This window comes from Benincasa hispida, chromosome 3 (genome assembly GCF_009727055.1).
Source record: "Benincasa hispida cultivar B227 chromosome 3, ASM972705v1, whole genome shotgun sequence".
In the NCBI taxonomy this organism is placed as follows: domain Eukaryota; kingdom Viridiplantae; phylum Streptophyta; class Magnoliopsida; order Cucurbitales; family Cucurbitaceae; genus Benincasa; species Benincasa hispida.
Genome location: NC_052351.1, coordinates 67197149 through 67204547, shown reverse-complemented (window position 1 = coordinate 67204547; position 7399 = coordinate 67197149).

Here is a 7399-nt window from a genome sequence, read left to right as displayed (position 1 = left end):
ATTAGAACGGTTCCTATGCCGGAAGGTCCTTTCAATCTCAGGGTCGTATCTAAGTTCAGGACTACTCTCCTTACTCATAAACGTTAACAAGCTTAGGCTTAGCTTGTAATACTCCCTCGACTGAAGTGTTCCTACAACAGATACAAATGAAATTTCTAGTTAGTCTTGTTTCTGAATCCCCGACAACAGCGCTAAAAACTTACCACTATACTACAACGAATTTGTTCGTTGCTATCGTGATTCGCTCTAGGAGTGTTTTGTATAAAATAAATTGGAAGAATAAGTTCTAAGTATAAATGATGCATTTATGTTTTTATGCGTTTGAGTAATTGTAACGCATTGGGGTGTTAGATATATGCAGCAGAACACACACAACTTCTTCTAATGATGTTCAAGTTTTCCTAAACCAGACCAAGTATAAATCTAATTTAGGTTCCTGGTAAATCCAGGGTTGAACTCAGGGATTCAGTTAACCAAACGCAGACCTTGCATTGTATCTTTGTAGGAGTTTTCCTAAATAATATGAGAAATGTGTTATTTACACTAAATTGTTGTGCCTGTACAAGAGATGCAAAAGAGTTGAGTAGTTAGTGATGGATCATGTAAGAATGGAGTTTAATGTAAGTGGATGCATCGGTGTAAGATGAATGTACACAAACCAGGATGTGATATGGATGAGATTGAGTGATTTGCTTATTTTTTGTTTATGCGTTAGACTTCATTCAACATTTCTCAATGCGAATAACATACAAAACCTATCTCTAGAATGCATGCGTCTATCACAGATTGCAACAAACACCAGTAAGTCTATCTCTAGCTGTACTAGGCGTCCTACTTGATGCAACTTAGTTATTCTTTTGAACAATCTGAGTTAAAGACGCTTTTTACCAATTTTTCAAGTTGGCTTAAACATTGAAATGAAGTTTGCATAAAGTATTAATGCATTCAACATAAACAAGAGACAAACAAGGGCAAAGTGTGATGGATCAAATATATGGATTTTATAAAGAAACAGAGTCTTTACAAAAGCAATATTTAATCAAATGGAATGAAAATGATAAATGAGAAGAAGGAAACTGAGTCAAGCCAAAGAATACAATCTCTTGTAATTATTTGGCTCAATCTCGTTGTGTACAATCACTTGTATAGGAATTGTACGAAGTGTCTTTCTCAAGATTGGCTTCCTCCGCTCTCTGACTAACGGTGGTGGTGGTTCTCAACCCATCTGATCGTCTTAGCACGACAGCACAGCTTCTAAAAGACTAAAATTATAACTACGCTATATAAAGAGTAAAGATCTTGATAATTTCCAAATTTCTTGATTCTGGAGGGACTTCATCTACTTATAGGCGTTGGTCATGTCCACTTAGTGAATGGGTAGCATTAAAGTCCATGCCCTGGTCAGCATTAAAGTCCATGTCGTAGTTAGTCGTCTGACTCTCGGAAACTTTTCCGACGCCGCCTACTGCATGTGCCCATGCTTGCAAGTGGTGATGTGACACAGTCAGCCTGGATCAATTAATCTTCTCTGTGTTGAACTCCCTCCGACGCATGGCCCATGCGTTAGAGCTTTCCCTGCGGCACTTATCTAATGCGTTAGTGTTAATCCTCGTGTTGAAATCCTGCAATACAGTGCGTTAGCGCCGCGATATTTAGTAATAAAATTTCTTTTGCATGAGTTTGCTAATGTTTGAATAAATCCATGTGTCTCTTCTAAAAATGAGGAGAATTTATCATTAAAAACTTTAGTTGTTCCAACTTAAGAGCAAAAATAACTTGTATTTCTACAAGTTATCATTGAGCTATAGAGGGGACCTCATGGACCTATAGCTTGAACCTCCAACAGTATGTGAATTATTAATTAACCTCCTTTAATTAAATTATTCGTCATCCGTTAACTGTTGGGCACTCCACAAAAAATCGATAGTTGCATTCCTCGCACTACAGATATATTTCGATGTCTATTGGATATAACCAGTCAATAATACGATGACCCTTCACAAATTACTCGTAAGTACAGCTGTGCCAAAATTATCGTTTTGCCCCTGTAGTTACATTTAACTTCTTAAGTACCGCTGATCCCTCTAGTGAACAATAAACCATAGTCCAACTATGACCAAACCCCTCTCGGGCCAGGAGTGGGTGTGGCTCACATTATTCAAGCCCCGAATCAGCCCTTAAGGGAGCAATTTATCTACTTACCCCGATGTTGGGTAAGGAGTGAATTCTTTCTTGTGTAGTTGTGTTCCCAGATCCCCAAGCAGACGAATCCCCAAAAGGGAAGGCTTATTGTCATACCCTCTCCCAAACCCACCTCTAGCACCCGAAATGAGGCGTGAGGATGTAGATACCACCCTTTTGTTATACCTACTGCCCATTTGAACCTTTTTACACTCACAAAACTTTAAGCCAATGATATAAACAAAAACTGTCTTGACTAAACTCATTTTATTACAAACAGTATAACATTTATACAACTCTCAGACTTAACTACAAAGTTTACATCAACAACTCTAAAACCGGAAGTGTGGTTGTGGCGTGGTAGACCTTGACCTTATCAGCACCCTGGAACTCTTCACCTTTCGCTATCTAGGAAGAAAGTCATGAAAGAAAAGAATGAGCTTCAAGAAGCTCAGTGAGTGGTTAGCAACTTCTAGAGTCTCTTTCAACTCATAATAATACAAGTATATCACAACTACGAGGTTAACATCCAAACCTCAATCTCGAATAAGTCTATTCTCAATTATACCTACACACACAGTAGATAGTTAAACTGATACTAATCATAATGAGTTTGTTTTTAACTCTACCTACACACACGGTAGATAGTTAAATTGATACTAGTCATAAGCGCATACTCTCCTGCGTTCCATATGTGCACATAGATCCCCGCTTATGGGCTCAAAAGCTATGCCTATTGGTTCTCTAACCATCCCATACGAAGTTCTTCTCACAGGATTAGAACTAGGCCTTGTGGTCCCCAGACCATCCCGTGAGATTCTGCTCCGGGCTTAGGAACTAGGTCTATTAACCCCCTGACCATCATGATCACATATTCTCATTCTCATTCTAATTACTCATTCACAACATAAACATACACATATATTCTAAAAGATATGCTTAAGACCTTTAAGGAAATACCACTCACCTTGATTGACAAGAACTTCTCTCTTGAAGTTCCTTGGTTTCCTTGAGCTCCTTTTTGAACCCTAAATTCGATTCAAATTCAAGCTTAGCTTACTCATCATTCCAAACCTTTTTTTGAGATACATCCTTTTACAAATAGGTTTAGAAATGTCTTAAATTATTTACCTTAAAATATTAGCTTATAACTCCTCGTGGTTTGGCCGGAATCCTCAAATCATCAATACTGGCCCAAGCTTACCCGAGAGCTCAACCCTTCTGCCTTTTCTTCACTTTCCAGCCTGATTCCTTTGAGTTTCTTCTCTGGCAGCCCTGCCTTAAAAACTAGACTCTTAGAGCTTTTGCATGGATTTAAAATCACTCAAAACACACGAGTAATTTGGGAGAACTCCTCGATCCAAGTTGATGCTACTTCAAGACCTCACTGTCCGACAACATCTCCTCCTCTTGGAACTACTTGATCGATGCATGGTCTTGCTATCAACACATGCCCTTCATGATCAACTCAAAGCTTCTTCTGAATCTGCCCTTAAACACTCTTTCTAATATCCTTTGAAGAGAATTCATGTTATGAACTGAAGAGAAGCCTTGTGGTGGTATATATAGGATTTAGGAATCGATCCTCATCATCTCTTAAGGCTTCCAACGCATGACACCTCATACTTAGAAACTTTTGGAGTGTCTGCACCATGCTTTGCCACCACCTACTTCTATGCTACTCACCTACTTACATGAAGTTTGAGTTGTCTTCCTCATGCATAAGTCTTCTTTGCATGAAACCCTATTTGTCCACCTCCTACTAACTTAAGCTCAACCTCTTCTCGGTTTAGCCACTTGTTCGAATGAATCCATCAGCCCATAGCTCTCTCATCATCACATCCCTTGTGCCATACTAACCTCAAGGCATCGCAAGTCATTGCTTGGCTGCATACCCTTCTCCTCGCATGGCTTACCCTTGGCACATACGTTCAACTAGGACTATGACCATCACATCCTTCCATCGCATACTACTTGCTCTAGCCTTTTCCTATACACCCATAACCATTGTTTAGCACTATCATGCAGCCTCGCAAGCAGCTATGTGATTGTCCGCATGCACGCTCCAACGGCCAGTGCCTATGCTCGCACGCAACCGAACGTATCCTTGCTTGCGCTTGGCCTATTCTCGTCACTCAATGGGCTTTCCTTGCTAATTGCTCAAACAGCTTCTTGCCATCCCAATGCATATGCCCTTACCTCATAAGCTTAACGCATGGTTGTCATTGGCTTTAATACTTAATCCCTTATAACCTCTACAAACTTAGCCTCATTAGAGCCTTATGTGTTAATGCTTCCTAACACCCTAGGCATGGTTTCTTTTTGGCTTCATACTTGGCCAAATTTTTACTAGTTAAGGCTCAGCTCAAAGCTACTCAAAGAAAATCTATTCAAACACTTAGAATTTTCCTTCTCTTCAACATAGGATTTAACTTATACTTAGTTCATTTCCTTAATTACTTGCTTAAGTAGGGAAATTGAGATTCGGGTTTCACACTTATTGAGTTGGCGATCTGGCCACTCTCACCCATACAAATCAAAGAACTGTCTTCATAGACAGGAGTTCACAACTCACTCAAGATTAAGGTCATGTTACCTATGGTCATCCTAGTGAAATGTAAGTCTCTATTATGAACTTGCGTCATGTAATGAGACTAAATATTTCGTGGTCTAGTCTTATATAAACTCCTTTGTATAGAATACCCCTGCTTACATATCTCTACATGAATGATCAGGATCAGATCATTTGTATCACTTTACAACAATTGTAACATCTACAAAATGAGTCGTACTCGTAGTGTCACCATGATAAGGTATCCAACCTTATCCATTTACTATAGACCATTTAGGTTATCATTTAAACATGATCCACCCATATGTCGCTACATACATGTTTAAGCTACAAGATAGCCTTGGATGTTAGTTTATTGGTTTGTGGATTAATGCAACTAAATGTCAAAAAACACATTACACAATTTATTAAATAAATAAAATGTTTGTATTGTATTACAAACTACAGGACCCTACGAGATTAAGGGCACCAACCCAACAATCTCCCACTTGATCTAAAGCTAATGGGGTGTACAATATAAAAGTAAAAAGAATATATAAAGTACACAAACAATAAACTAGAGTATAACACGCCTATGCAAATCTTCCACTTGCCCTAGTCCTAACGTGGCCTGTCCTATAGGTCTATACTTTGCAGATGACCTTCAAACACCTTAACCGTGAGGGCCTTTGTAAATAGATTAGCAACATTGTGCTCCTGAGCTATATGCATGACGATCATATCCCCTCGATGCACAATCTCTTAAATGAGATGATACTTTCATTCTATGTGCTTCCCGCGCATGGGATTCCTAGGCTCTCTGGAATCAGCAACAGTACCACTATTATCACAATAAAGTGTGATGGGCTTTGACATGTCTGGAACGACTTTCAGATCTATCAAGAATTTTTTAAGCCCGACACCTTTCTTAGCAGCTTCATAAGCTGCTACATACTCAGCCTCCATGGTGGAGTAAGCAATACACCCTTGTGCTCCTCTAGACTACTGCCCTTTTATCAAAAGTGAACACTGATCCTGATATGGATTTCCTAGAATCCTTATCAATTTTGAAATTAAAAGTTCGTGTATCCTATAAGGATTAGATCCTTAGAACTATACACGAGCATGTAGTCCCTCATTCTTCGTAGATACTTGAGGATATTCTTAATGGTGGTTTAGTTATCATACCCTGGATTAGACTGATATCTACTGACTATCATCACTACATAGCAGATGTCAGGTCTGGTACATAACATCGCATACGGTGCTTAAGGCATAGCTAGCATTTTGTTCTTTTGATCACTAAATATTTGAATTCTCAGAACAAACTGAGCCTCTCCCAAATATTTCATTTGGAATTGGGTCGCTAGCTAGTTCTTAACTTCAATCAATAGACCTATATCATTCCTAATGAGTAGGATATTGTCTACATACAACACTAGAAAAGCTACTGAACTATTGACAATCCTCTTGTATACACAAGGCTCATCAACATTCTAATCAAAGCCATAATATTTGATCGCAATATCAAATCATATGTTAAGCTTGTTTCAATCCATAAATGGATCGATTAAGCCTGCAAATCTTTTGCTTTTGACCTTGGGCCATAGATCCCTCAGACTTCTCCATATAAATGGTCTCTTCAAGATTGCCATTCAGAAAAGCAATCTTGACGTCCATTTGCCAAATTTTATAGGCATAATATTAGGCAATAGATAGAAGGATCTGGATAGACTTTAACATGGCAACAAATGAGAAAGTCTCCTCACAGTTGACTCCCTCAACTTGGGTATAACCCTTTGCCATTAGTGTAGCCTTGAAAGTTTGCACCTTTCCATCAGCACTCGGTTTTCTCTTGTAGATCCTTTTGCAACCTATAGGTTAACTCCATCAGGTTGTACTACAAAATCCCAAACCAAATTGAAGTACATCGACTCCATTTCAAGATCCATAACTTTGATCCACTCATCTTTGTCAAAATCTTTCATTTCCTTATTGTAAGACAATGAACCCTCAACATCTCTATCAGCTACCATAGTAGGATTTTTGTTAAACACATATAGCGGATAGATGGGTTTGCAATCCTCCCACTATGTCGAGGCTCCCTCAACACTTGAGCTGGATTTAACCTACTAGATGATCCAACTTCAACAACTCTTGTTGAGGTGTTGGGTTCTTCAACAACTCTTATTGAAGGTTCAATAGTTTCTTTGGAAAATTCATTCAACACTATTTTACTGCGGGGCTTGTGCTCCCTTATGTGGTCTTATTCTAGAAAAGTAGCATTTGTCGGCATAAACACTTCATTTTCCTTACGGTCGAAAAAGTAACCATCTTTCATTCCTTTGGGTTAGCCTACAAATAGGCACAGTTTTGAACAAGGTTCCAGTTTCTTAGGATTTGCCTCAAACACATGTGCTAGACAATCCCAAATTCTAAAATGACGTAAACTAACATTACGACCATTCTATAACTCCAATGGTGTTCTCGTAACACTCTTGGATGGAACACTGTTCAAAATATATGCTACAGTCTGTACTGCAAAACTTCAAAACGAATCAGGTAAGGAAGCGTAACTCATCATAGATCGAACCATGTCCAACAGGGTTCGATTTCTCCTTTCTGGTACATCATTATGTTGAGGTGTACCGGATGCTGAGAGTTAGG